The sequence below is a fragment of the Xyrauchen texanus genome, chromosome 6, assembly GCF_025860055.1.
Source record: "Xyrauchen texanus isolate HMW12.3.18 chromosome 6, RBS_HiC_50CHRs, whole genome shotgun sequence".
In the NCBI taxonomy this organism is placed as follows: Eukaryota; Metazoa; Chordata; class Actinopteri; order Cypriniformes; family Catostomidae; genus Xyrauchen; species Xyrauchen texanus.
The window spans coordinates 10,116,784-10,131,733 of NC_068281.1; the positions used below are offsets into that span (position 1 = coordinate 10,116,784).

At 34.9% G+C, this 14,950-nt stretch overlaps 1 protein-coding gene and 1 long non-coding RNA gene across 2 annotated transcripts in view; one reads left to right on the forward strand and one right to left on the reverse strand.

Moving 5' to 3' along the window:
- Positions 1 to 11,518, forward strand: part of LOC127644728 (uncharacterized) — a 23,670-nt gene extending 12,152 nt beyond the window's left edge. The window contains exons 2-4 of the long non-coding RNA XR_007970700.1: positions 9,840 to 9,907; positions 10,531 to 10,622; positions 11,473 to 11,518. This is a non-coding gene — a long non-coding RNA (uncharacterized LOC127644728). The remainder of the gene's footprint in view (positions 1 to 9,839; positions 9,908 to 10,530; positions 10,623 to 11,472) is intronic.
- The window catches only part of LOC127644715 (partitioning defective 3 homolog), a 122,726-nt gene that overhangs the window by 102,177 nt on the left and 5,599 nt on the right, over positions 1 to 14,950 (reverse strand).

The following is a 14,950-nucleotide window of genomic DNA, read 5'->3' on the forward strand; positions in this document are numbered from 1 at the left end:
CACAAAATAGATGGCATCATGACGAAGGAAAATTACGTGGATATACTGAAGCATCTCAAGACATCAGCTAGGAAGTTAAAGCTAGGTCACAAATGGGTCTTCCAAATGAACAATGACCCCAAGCATACCTTCAAAGTTGTGGCATAATTGCCAAAAAGTACAACAAATTCAAAGTATTGGAGTGGCAATCACAAAGCCCTGACCTCAATCCCATTGAAAAATTGAATTGAAAAATGGTGTGCGAGCAAGGAGGCCTACAAACCTGAATCAGTTATACCAGTTCTGTCTGGATGAATGAGACAACATTATTGTGAGAAGCTTGTGGAAGGCTACCCAAAACGTTTGAACCAAGTTAAACAATTTAAAAGACAATGCTATCAAATAATAAATAACAAAGTTTATGTAAACTTCTGACCCACCGGGAATGAAAATCATTCTCTCTACTATTATTCTGGCATTTCACATTCTTAAAATAAAGTAGTGATCCTAACTGACCCTAAGACAGGGAATATTTTCTATGATTAAATGTCAGGAATTGTGAACAACTGAGTTTAAATGTACATCAGACTTCAACTGTAACGCTCTCCCTGGGAGAAAGATATGAAGGTCTTTGCTTCTAATGTCTGGTCCTTTTCCAAACACACAGACAAGACATGTCTCCCAGGGTCATGAAGGGTCAAGTACAGGTCAGATGTTTTCCACATACTCCCTGTCTCATACAGTCTGTGTTTCTGGCACTGGCTAGGCTTGGGCAATATGTCAAATATTTGCACTATATTCAATTATATTTTGTAGGCCATGTAACATTATAAAACCTTTTCATGTGGCCATTAAGCTTCTAGAAAATTTTTGCACCTGCTTCTTGTGTCACGACTTGTTAGAATGACAGCTTTAAGCAGGAGTAATTAAATTAAATTATAAGTTGTTAAAGGTGTACTCGTTTGTTTTTTTCCTTGTTTAAAAAGTTTAACTCCTAAAGAAATTAATAGCAATTTTGAGACATATGTAGAGCCAATAAAATCATGACCAGTCATATGATAAGTATTGTGATTTGATGTTTTGATATAAAAATTTACTAAAAAGAAAAAAACTTTCTAAATTTGTAGACTTTTTTTTTTTTATAAACTTTTTTTAAATGTCTATTGAAGAACAGTTGTGTCTGAAATGACTATTGTTATCCCTACCGTTTTTCAGGTAAACGGTAGGGATATGCAAAATTACCAATCGATCAGTCAGTGCATGATGTGAACTAGGTGATTATTTAGTGCAAAGGAACCCATGTTCAGTGAAATGCTGCATTATGTCCATTTGTATTCAACAAATAAATATATACAAAATATCATTTTAACTTAAACAAATTGTGTTATTTAGAATTTAAAATATAACATATATTACCATAGGCTATTACGATTATTGTAATGATAATTTTGCAAAATTCAAAAAGAGGCTAATGAGTAAACTTGTTTAAGAACCATTTCTGTGACTACACTGATTTATGACACACATGACAATTCACCTGTAGTCCCAATGTCGTTGCATGTTCTTTGCATATGCATCCTAAGATTGTATGAGATCCTATGCAGCGTTCTCAACACTATTCTTACAAACTGCTCCCAGATGACTGACAGAGATAAAAAAGTGATAACTCACCATTTGCGCATCTTCCGCAAGACACGGCCGCGCTGCACGCATTGGAGCCAAAGCGCAAATTAATTTCTGAACAAACAAACAAATCAGACATGCGCATCGCAGGCATTTCTTTCGTCTGTTCTTCAAAATAGAATCATGTGCGTTACCTCAAGCATGCGTCTTTATGTCTAGCAGTATTTCTTGTTGACAGTGGGATATGCCCTGCTGTTAGATTATAAATATTGAGGGGATGCAACATGTAGTTTACAGTATCCAACAGCCTTTTTACAGCTAAACTATTTATTAAAGCAAATACCTCCACAATACCTCTCAAATAAACTTTTGGATTATATAATAACAGGAACGTTGATCACAACCGAGGATTTTGACATCCGTGAACAAATGATACTTGATTGATGTAGCAGCGGTATTAAAAGGACTAAACTTAAAGAATTAGAGACAAAACTAAAACATTCCATATTAAATGTTTTAATTAATTGTTACGATCACATTGTGTTTAATCAAATACATACTGTACAACTTTGATCAAATGAAAATATAATAATTTATAAATAATTATTTTTGTAAAAAACTAAAAAAAGATGCGCAACAGAGCTTAACAGTATTAATGAAAACAAAAAACGAAAACAATCTGGTTGTAGGAGGCGACCATGGCTGAATCACAACATGCTGATATTCAGTACTGGTATTCAACATTTGTGATACTGCTTCCAGATAGTGTTTCCACACAGGATTTTGTGAGACTGTGGTGGAAGGACCTAGGACCTTCTATTGGGGTCTGGGGGAATGCCACCCATAAGAATGTATTTTATATTTTAAAGTTATATGCATCAATCTGGTACGCATGGTAGTCAAATAAAGGAAAGCCTCCATCATAAGGGTGCTCACACTTCTAAGGAATGAGATCTACTTTTTCATCATGTTACTGCAGTAAGATCTACCATGTATGATAAATGGTCACAACACCAAAATTTCAGTAGTCAGTAGAACAATTTGACGATTCTCAATACCAGCTCAAAAACCACTACAAACAATAATACTAACACTATTAAAAAATAATAGAACAAAAAAATACAAATTAAGAAAATTCTGTGCTATTTTTAACAGCTTTAAAAGTTTTTAACAGCAGTGGGCTATCAATTATTCAAGTAAACATTCAGAATGAAAGGCAACATAAAACTTCTACTGGTCTTTACTGTATGATTGTAATACATTATTTAGTCAAGAGCAGTGAGTGTTTTCTCGTTTTTCTTGTTATGGATGTTTGACCTCACCAAGACAGGCATTTTGGTGGAATTTTGAAATGTATTTGACTGTTCAGGCGCGCGTTATCACAAGCATTTTCGGACACACACACACACACATGTTCAGCACACACACATACACTGCCTGTCAATCAAACAGGGCGCAGCTGTTACTAGATCAATTGCAAATTAAAAAATGCATTACTTTCAACAGCAGAATAAGAATATTAACGTTCTAATAAGTGACACATGCCTAGGCTAGCACAAATATAGCTGGTAACTTTTGTTATTGAAGTTTTAATCAGTTGGCTTGTCCGGTCAGGCAAGTTTCTCTTTCACTTGCCCCTTCAAAAATCCACTTGTCGCAGACAAGAGTTAATCTCTAGCCCTGTGTGCCATCAAAGAAATGAAGCAAAAGCAGTTACCTGTGTTGAACTTGCTCCTCAGATGCTGAAAATAATTATGTTGTCAGAGCCACTAGTAATAACATTAGTGTAAAAAAAATGTCAGTTCATTATGAAACTGTCTAGGTAATTAATGGGAAACACTGCTTATAGATAATAATATAACCATTTCATATTATATATTATTGTTATTATGAGTATTATTGCTACTACTTTGTAATATTACACTTTTATACAGTAGTAATATTTTTTCTGTCATAATGTCCTCAATTTTACACATCCAGTTAAATAAAGCTCTCATTCAAGTAGGACTTTTATTTTGAAAGACATTCTTCCTGTTTTTGAAGGGTTTGTTATAACAAGCTTCCTGCGACTTGCAAGCTTAAATCTCTGGTGGAAAAGGTCATTAAAGAGCTCACAGACGATTATACACAAAACACACTGTTCTACGGCTCTGCAGATGGATACTATTGGACACACTGCATGAAAATCAAGCAGTAGTAGTATGTGATGTGTTGTGTGTGCGCCTGCTTGTGTGAAGGAGATGACAGGGCATAGAGGTGCCTCTAATTCAGGTAAATGCATCTTTTTTTATATAGGATTCTTATATATATATATATATATATATATATATATATATATATATATATATATATATAAATAATATTAAATATTCTCAGATAACAAATTTCTCTACTGCAGTATAGCTCCTAAAAGTAAATGTACGTTGTTTTAAAGAAGTTTTAGATATTTATATTGGAAAACAAGCCAAAAAAAGAACAAATCAAAAATGTATTTTGCTGCATTTTGTCTCACCTATTTTGTTCAGTTCGATCCATCTTTAACTCACAAAAAACAAAGTCTTTTTCTTAACAGAGATTTGTATCACAGATTTCCTTCATAATAAGATACACAACGCAACAAATATGCATTATTATTCAAGTTTGGAAGGCGTCTAGACTTTGAGCTGTGCTTTCTTCCTCTTCTCAATCAGATGCAAGCAGCAGTGCTCCTCTCGCACGCCATCATTATTTTCATATGATATCATGTTACGTTAAATAAAATCAAACGACTACTCGACAATGAAACTTTTTGTCGACAATGTCGACTAATCATTTCACCCCTACTCCAGACATATCATTAACCTTATAAATACCGTCTTATTCTACATGGAGAGGGTCCATTCATGTTCAGATCACATGATCAGCCAAATAGTCTCACTTAATCTCAGTAACCGCATTGTTACTAGACTCTTTCACTAGGTGACTGTGAACAGTGAATTTCTACAATTGCACTGGTAACTGAAAACAACTGCATTTGAACGATGCTGCATCTAGGGCTAAAACTAATGATTATTTTGATAATCAACTAATCTAACAATTATTAGAACGATTATTGAACTATTTGGCGATTATTGCAACGGTTAATCATTAGCTCTTAACTGACTATTCAGCTTGTGCCAGACATAAAAGGTTGTATTAAATGTGCTTATTAACAATAAAGAGGAAGAAAATCATCTTTCAAAAATACCTCTAAATGACAATTATTGAATTAAAGGAAAAAACTACTTGGATTTTTATTGTTTAATTTAATTAATAAAAAATTTCACTGCAGAAAATCCTATTATTATCAAGCGTTTGTCTTGTTTTCCATTTAACATTGTCTAAAAATCCTTAAAACAAGATACATTTACTTAAGCAACATATAAAATATTTAGACTTGCTTTAAGAGAATGTATCTTAAATACAAGTGTATTTTTTCACTTGTTCATACTTCTGCCAGTGCAGTAAAGAAAAACTATACTCATATTGAAGATATTTACTCTAAAAGCAAGTCTAAATATATTATATGTTGCTTCTCAGGTAAATGTATCTTGTTTTAAAGGATTCTTCTATTTTAAAAGATTTAAATTGTAATATTAATTAAATATTATATTCAAAATGATCTGATAAAATTGTTTTATTCTGCAGTATAGCTGCTAAAGTAAATGTACATAAGGAGTTTAAGATATTTATATTGAAAAGCAAGACAAAAAAAAAAATTTTCCACTGTATAATGGGCTGAGTCTACACCCTCTCACTGTTTTGTTCACTTGATTTTGATCCATCTTTAACTCACAACAAACTAACTCTTTCTTCTTTATAGAGCTGTGTCTTTATAGAACTCTGTCACGAGCAATCGCTATAAACAAAATCTAGCTGCAGCAAACGTGCACCTGTGATGAGCGTCTCCGCGCGAGACAGTGTATCAGCCGGGACAAGTTTGAAACTCTCTCGCGCTGTTTTTCACGCGACTCTGACCACACAGACAAATGCCAGTTTCGGAATTTGTGCTTATTTTTATACAGCCCGCTTCCTTATTATTTCAACTTTAATAAAGGATGCATTAAATACAGTATATAACGTTGCAATGTTTCCTTTTTGGACGCCCTGACAAGTAAGTTTTACTCAAGCGGAACACCAGGTATGGCTCTGCTTTATTTCACGACGACACTGCTTCTGTATTTACATATTCTGCATTTCAGTATTATAATATTCTGCAGTCTACATCACCATAATCAGTTTGGAAAGTTTGGAGTGTGTCTGGACTGTGAGCTGTTCTTTCTACCTCTCCTCAATCAAGTGCGAGCTGAAGTGCCCCTCTCTCCTGCATCATCATTAGTGTTTCAAAAGATCTCATGTTGTGTTAAACGAGCTCAAACGACTATTCGACAACGGACATTTTTGTCGACAATTTTTTATTGTTGACGTTGTCGATAATATCGACTAATCGTTTCAGCCCTAGCTGCATCCATGCCCCTAGGTGTCAGTGTAAGTTTAAGACAACATATTGAAAAAATTACTGAGTGCAGCTTTAAGTTGTGAAGAATAATTTTGAATCAGCTCCTCTGAACAGTCTGTTTCAATGAATCGGTTCAAAAACCTAAATCAACAATTCGTTTCCATCATCACTGAGAAAGGTTCATGGAAGTCCCCTTGCATTTTTTGCATTTACATGCAAAAAATAAATCATTACTGCTGTTCATTACTCTTTTGTTATGTTTTTTAATTACTTCTTGCATTAAACATTTTCAATCTACTTTGGCAACAATGGCATGGCCAAAATTATGTCTCTTTTAACAATAATAATAATAAAAACACTTTTAAGCGGTTTTAGAGCTAATGCTCCGTACATCAGGGGTGTCCATTAAAGCAACGCACCGCAATGGCTTGAAGCTGTCTACACTGGACACATAGAAGCAAACGTCCTGCGCAAAATAGTACAGGACATCCCGTCCAGTGTAGGCAGCTTAATTCATTATAAATTGAATCTATATGCTTTTGATGCGCCCCTGCATATAATCCCATTATAATAGTATCTATATGCTTGTGACGCACCGCACGCATCCGGTATGGACAGGGTGTGATACTTATATCTAAATATGCTGTGTGTTGAATATTGACTGAAAATTCTGAAAGAGAAATAATATCAAGATATGGCAAACTCAGCAACATCGCCCAGTCCTATAACAGCACCAACTTCACACCTCTGATATATCCTAAAAATCTCACCCCTTGAACCTTTGCCCCACTTTCCCTTTCATAACCATATCTGTGCACAGACTGAAAGAAAGAGCAAATCCCTAGAGCACAGCTGCACTCTTATGTAACATCAAAGTCAGACAGTGTCATTTGATTGTTTTTAATGTTAGGCTAATATGTTCTTCTTTCATTCTATTTTTCACTGTCCAACGTTTTTATAACAGATGATACTGAATCCATGAACCTGCTCACGATCAGAGCTGCTCTTCCTCGGCACACTCACACACATTCCAGCGAAACTCAATTAAGCCACATCCATTAAAGCCTCATCTGAGAGATAAAAATAGAAGGTCCGTTAGCACTCATCAGTCATCAGCTGGATCCGCAGGCTCCAGGACAGACTCCCAAAATTACAGTTTACTTCGAAAAACCAGTTAAAGCACAGAGATGCCATGCTGTCCCGCAAAAGCGAACTAAATATTAAAGCCAACATGAAATCAAATATGACCAATTTCACTTTCTCAATGAATGTCCCTGGTCTTATTGTGCAAAATTAACCAATACAAATTACTTAGTCAAACTGAGACAAAATAAAGCCTCATTTCACATTATTTCCCAAGAAATATTCCATTTTACTCAAATACATCACATTTCAGTAGCTAAATGCATGGTGAAAGCCATATCATGCCTTTAAACAAAATGAATACAGGCTGACATACAGAAGGTAAGTGTGTATCTTTAAACATCTATAGATCTAGTATGTGTGTATATACATTTACACATGCTTATAGCAGAAAGATGTTGTCTTTGACAATTCCAGTGGCATTAGCTCTGTTTTAAACACTGTGGCAGAGATCTTACAGACAAGACCATATAAAGGCACAATTTCTCCCTCTCTCTCTCACGCACACACACACTGAGATTCACACAAATCCAAAAGTGTGTGGCTAAAAGCAGTCGCCTCAGGAATAAGTCATTCATGAGGTCTATGCAGCCTGAAATATCCTCTGTGGATCCCATGCTATTCAGAATAGCTTGGCAGCCAGATAAACACACATGGCTACATAACCATCTTGCAAAAACACAATACTGGGTTACACGCTTAGTTTGTTGACTTGTATGGGCAGGTTTTGCTGTCCTTGTGGGGATGAAAATTCTGAATACATACCCAAAAGAATAGTAAAACCTGACAAAACCAGCTTGTTTGGGCATCACCAACAGGGCTGAACAAGAAGGTTTATTCTGCTGTTGTTGTGATTTTACTTGCCCTGCCAAAAGTTTTACTGGCCCCAACACAACAACTTTATATATATTTGAATTTTAGCATTAGCCAGAAGAAAAAAATAAATACAAATAAATAAAAATAAAATCAAAAATTATATATATATATTTAGGCCCATCGTTAAAAATACATGTTTCAATTTCTTTAAAAAAAAATTATATATTTTTAATAGTATCTGCTATATTCATAAGCATTATTAACAACTAGAGGTGTGAATCTTCGATTCAGTTACGATTCAAATGGTAATTATTCGATTATAAACGATTCCTGATACATCATGATGCATCTTGTCCTTCAATATCTTTCTTTTTTCAGTTTCTTCAAAAAAAGTGTTTTACTCTCTATTTTTTCCCTTTCAGGTTTTTATTTAACAGCTGTTTTAAAAATCAGAAAGAGTTACATTACATAAACTGGTCTTTTACATTCAGTATGAGCTGTGAACAAAACATGGAACTTCCACAAGATAAAATAAATGGTTCTAAAAGATTATCTCAGGTTTCAGTTTCTTTCTTTAGAACCTTATAAAAAATATATAAAGCACCAAAAAAAATATTTGGTTCTCCATAAAAACACACTGAATACTATTACTTCAGCTGATTATATTATTATTATTATTTATTTTTGTTTAAGCATTGTAAATCATTTAATAGTATTTAATAATTATTTAAAATTAATCTATGCCATGCAATTAATTTAAAATTTTAAGCACCAATTTCATTTTTGCTGGTCCAGGATAAGAGATATATCTGCTTCTATGAGAGTACAGCTGTCAGCTTCTCCTCTCCTCACCTGCACAAGTGTTAGTAAAGCGGTTTAAATATCGCAGTTGTTGCTTCAGAAATGTATCAAGCTTATCTGTAAATAATTATATCTGTTTGCTATTTTCTTCTGTGTTTTCCCCAGTTGTGTGCTTATCAGTGCAATTATGGGTGCGAGCTTGTTTTTCGTGTTGTTTTTTGTCTTCTTATCATGAATAAACTCTCCCGCTGTTATGTGTCGAGGGTTTGTGAAATAATTTCAGGATCGTAGTTTCATACAGGCACAAATGGTCATGTGTTTGAAACAGCTGGTCTGCAAACAGTCGTGTTTGTGCAATTGACTTTAGTGTATGCACTTAACTCGCGTCGTTGTTTCCACATCTGTCTTTGGTGCGCACCATTGATCTGCCGTGATTTACACAGAACTCAGGATCGATTCTGATTCATTTGAGAATCGATTCAGAATCGTTTGAGTATGAATCGTGATGCATCGCTGAAACTATTTTTTCAAACAGCTCTATTAACAACTAAATTATACTCTATAAATTAATCTCTCACCAAATTTCGCAGTTACAAATGAGTCATTAATGAAATGTATTTTAGTCACCCGGCAGATACTCCTCATCTTCAACCTCTGCTCAGGGCCTTCACCTACAACTCCTCAAACAACAGGCAATTCCAGTAAGATAATCAAACTTCGAATTTTACATTTTAAATCCAGCTAAATTTTCTGAGTGTTGTTTTCTATTCAGCTTCATCAATTGCATCTACAGTTTTAGTGTTCAGTTGGTGTTTGAGACAACATGAATAAATACATCAATACCATGTGAAGCATACATTTCGGTCTCTGTAATGAGTTTCACTGTTGTGGTTGCTGTTTGACTTAAACTACACTGAGGTTAATAATTGATATTCTGTATGTGGCGCTTACACAATACTTTTCTCATGGGAAAATACTGTGCTTTCTCATTGTCTGGCAGTGGCGGAGAATTCCCGCTGATTTTTCACTGGAGAGATGCTCAGGTGTCACTCATGCGGCAGGCAACAGGTAACTCCAACAAGTAAATATCTTTTCTACACGTTTTAATGCAAATGTCCAAACATCTCATTGAACCCCTTCGTAATAAAAGGAAACCAGCTTACATTAGTGGAGTGTTGATATATGTTCACTTTTCAGCTAAATTAAATTGCCATTTCTCTTGTCATTTTGCCTTCTCACCCATATGCCTTCTCAAACTTGTATGACTTTGTCTTCTGTGGAACCAAAATTTACACTCAAGTCATGGATAACATTGATGCTGCCTTTATGGATCTTGAAAGTTTTTAACCTCACTGACTTCCATTGTATGGACAAACACACATCATATATCCATCAAAAATCTTTGTTTGTGTTCCAATGAAGTAAGTCAGATGAGTTTGACCTAGCATAAGACTGCATAAATGATGAGAGAATGATCATATTTAGTTTGCCTTAAGGAGACACCCTGATATCAACAAGTGTGAGTAGGTTGTAAAAAAGAGATACATTGTAAGTATAATGCTGTTGCAATATGTAGCAGGGTTTGCAGTGGTTGAAAAGTGACTTGTTAAGAATCTTAAATGTAAACTAGCCATACATGTTGCTTATATTGTCAGTTACAATTATACAATATATTTTTTTTTGTCTAACAGGATAGGGTCATATAAATTCTAGTCCTGGCAGGTCTACAACTATAACTGAAAGAAGAGTCATCAGAGGTTTTCAAGGGCAAAAACAAAAAAAGGTTGGAAACACATTTGGATGACATTATTCATATTTATATAGCACCATTTTAACATATCCGCTGACATTTATATAAATGTATGCATTTGGTACAGCGGCTCTAAATAGCTGTGTGTTTCAAATGAAAATTCCCTCATCATTTACTCACCCTCATGCCATCCCAGATGTGCATGACTTTCTTTCTTCTGCTGAACACAAAATAGGATTTTTAGAAGAATATTTCATCTCTGTAGGTCCATATAATGCAAGTAAATGTTGACCAGAACTTTGAAAGTACAAAAAAGCACATAAAGGTAGCATTAAATATATGAATACTGTTTAATCCATGTCTTCAGAAGTGAAATCATAGGTGTGGGTAAGAAACAGATCATTAGAAATATTTTTTATATTAATTTTCCTCCCTGCCCAGTAGGTAATGAAATGCTCAAAGAATGTGAATCCCCAAAAACAAGAGAATACAAATATGAAAGTAAAAGTAGAGTTTGATAGTAAAAAAGTACTTAAATATTTATATGTTTCTCAACCACAATGATCATATCACTTCTGAAGACATGATTCAACTACTGGAGTCATATGGAGTCAAAGGATGCCACCTTTTTGACCACCATTCACTTGCATTGAATGTACCAACAGAGCTGAGATATTCTTCTAAAAATCTTTGTGTTCAACAGAAGAAAGTCCTACACATCTGGGATGGCATGGTGGTGAGTAAAGAGAGAGAGAATTTTTATTTTTGGGTGAGCTATCCATTTAATCATCACTTTTCTTTATACTCAGTATTGATTTTGAGGATTTTTAATTGTGCAAATAAATACAATGGAAACCATTAATATACATTAATATGCATTTAGGAAGAGGAGCTTGACCAAGCACAGAAAGGAGCAGATGCCATCAATGCTTCAAGAGCCTGAATGTTCTATGTTAGATTGTAAAATTGTAACAACAATAAAAACATCTGACATTCACCAGTTGTCTGTTATTTCTTCAGGTCTTTTGGCCATAGCCAGCAATAATTTTTTAGGTAACGTTCCTTTAAATTTCCAAGTAGAATTTTGGAAAATGATCTACTACATATTTAAGCAAATCCAGCACATAATTTTTTGAGTGTAGTTGTCAAACCAAACCATCAAATCAACAGCAGGAGACGCTTCATTCATAGTGACTTTAACGTGATAAACTATAGGAACTATAGGACATAAAGTGTTTAGATCTCAGAAAAAGCAACCACAAATGGACGCATCCGCAAGCAGTGAAGCTGAACAGCTGGATGTGAGCAATACTAACAACTGTAACACACATCTTATCTTGTAGGTGAACAAAATATATGCAAGCTAATGTAAGTTTGAGAGGTAGACTCCCATTATAATGAATGTAGCTGCGCAAGTCATTTACTATTACATTTAGTCATAAAGCTGAAGTTTTTTCCAAAACGACTTACAAATGAGGAATATAAGAAATTATCTCACACAAAAGTCTATATCTGCCATATTAATCTGGTGAATTTAAGATCACGCAAACAGATTCATAGATTAAAATGGGAGCGATTTAATATTCTATAATTTAATAATTGTGAGTAGGGTTGCTCCGATACCAACAATTTGGCTTCGGTAAGATACCAGCCCTGGTACCTTGATATTGATAGTAAATCGATACTATAATCAACAAATAAAAAGCCTCAGATTTGTTATGAAATTACACAGAAAATGATTGCATAAAGTCTCAGTTACATATTATGTGTTTTCCATTTTAATTTTTCTGGATTACATTTTTATGTTTTAATTAAATGTTATGATCAAATTGTGTTTAATAAAATTGATACATACAGCTTTAATGAAATAAAGAAATTTTAAATAAAAAATTGCTATTACATTTTTGGTCAAATAAAATGCTGCACAAAACAGCTTCACATTTTTAATGAAAACATTAATGGGAAAATCTGATTACCTGTGGCAAAACGCTGCTATGGCTGAATCACAACATGCTGACCTGGTAAAACGCTTGCATTTGTGATATTGCTTACAGATGATAATAATAATAATAATAATAATTTAATATTATAAAATAGTTATTAAAGGGTAACTAAACCCTAAACCAACTATTTTTAGTTAATGATCTGTAAGCATGGGGCTTTATTAGTACTGGTCATTGATTCAAGTAATTTTTTTGACATTTGTGTATAAAGTGTTTTAATTCTACAATATATGGTGTTAAAAACGTCTGAGTGCTGCCCTCTTCAGGTTGAACGGTGGCTACTGCAGTTGCATTTTCCTATTGGCTGTTTGCGGTACTTCCTGACGTAAGCGGTGACAGCTGACTTAAGCAGGTTCCAGCTCACCATGCCAGATTCATGTACATGTCGTCTTGCGACCGTGTGAGGAATAATAATAACATAGAGTCTGACAGCAGCTGTCAATTAATCCGTCACTACGAGTCTCAGGTGCCCCCCCCCCGCCCGCTCAGCACCGCACTCAGTTCGTTCCCTCTATCCCCGCCGGGGTCTGCCCACTTTTCCAGCATATTCAAATATTTCTAGTGGGTGGAGTCAGACTCTGAGCAGGTGTTTAGTTACCCTTTAAGAGAATTATTGCTTGAATATTACATTTTTATACAGTAATTATATTTTTCTGTCTTCAATTTCACGCATCCAGTTGAATAGAGCTTTCATGTTAGCTGGACTTTTATTGTGACAGACCTTTGAGTTCTTCCTGTTTTTTCAGGTTTGTTATAGCATGCTTCCCATTAATACTGGGAAAAACCCATCACGACTCTCGAGCTGAAATCTCTGAATTGCACTGGAGTTAATTTAAGTGTTAACTTAAATGTTCGTTTATACTCTAAACACACTGCATGATAATTAAGCACCAGTAGCGTGTGTTGCTTTCGTGTGAGCATGCGTGTGTGCGTGCAGCAGAGGACAGAGCAGAGTGGCACCTCTTGTTCATTCTGTGGCATGCAGTGCATGTGACAGTATAATATTTTATTAAATTACATCCAAATTACAGTACCGAAATTAGCAACAAGATAATACCGTTTACATTTTTGGGGTATTTACATTTTATATACAAGTAATCGATTACTCATTTTTGTTTTGTTTAGTATACTCGACTACAAAATGACTCTTAATTACGCTCTCCTAGTTTTAATATAGTACTCCAAGATATTTTAAAGGAATACCACAGAATTCTATACCAAGAAAAGGGGAAAAAAGAAAAGAAAAACCAAGGCAATATCGTGGTCATTTTTGGTTATATTTTATTAGCATAGTAATTGTAAATATCCAATAACAAGAGATATAGATGTGAATGGGAAGTCCCTACATACACCAATCAGCTTCAGCTTGTGTAGGTCCCCCTTGTGCTGCCAAAACAGCTCCAACCCACATCTCAGAATAGCATTCTGTGATGCTATTCTCACCACAATTGTACAGAGAGGTTATCGGGGTTACTGTAGTCTTTGTCAGTTCAAACCAGTCTGGCCATTCTATGTTGACTTCACTTGTCAACAAGGCATTTCCGCTCACTGGATGTTATTTTGTTTCTGGCACCATTCGTAGTAAATTCTAGAGACTGTTGTGCGTGAATATCCCAGGAGATCAACAGTTACCGAAATACTCAAACAAGCACATCTGGCAGTCAGTAACACTGTTTATCCAAAATAACCTTCAGTACACTAATACCAGGCTCAATCCCACTGGAGAAAGGTAATTGGCAATAGAGGGTTCACCAACCATAAAGAAAAATTACTTGAACACAGTTCTTGAAAAATACCCATGTCAGGCAGTAAGTCAAGGCAGTGAACAGTCAAGATTCCAACAAATGTTTTCTGAAAGGTTCAGCAGAAATGTTTTTTCCAATATCGAAATGCAAAGATGATCCTGAAGGCAAAACAAAACCTCTGGTGGCCCGAAGCACAGAGCCATGGTTGCTAGGATTGGGAATTACCTGGAATCCCGTGATACTACAGTGTTATGATACCAGGGCCTCGATTGGATCTTTGTATTGTGATTCTTCTTTCATGTGTTGCAATTGCAGAGGCACAAAGTGAATTTTCGAATACCTAGAAATATTAATACCATATGACACTGCTTGCAAATCGCATGTTTAAAATCAAGTTTAATATCAGCTTGTTGAATCTGTGCAGCCGAGAATACAGTAAAATGAATCTTTAGATGCTTGGGTGAAAAATAATACAATCAACTGTAAAACCAGACTGAACTGCCTATAAATACATTTTTAGTGCTGATATCCCAGGATGGCTTTGTGATTTTGATTTTGGAAAGACAGTAAAGTTTTAATTAGGGATCTGTGGAATGACTAATTTTACTGACAT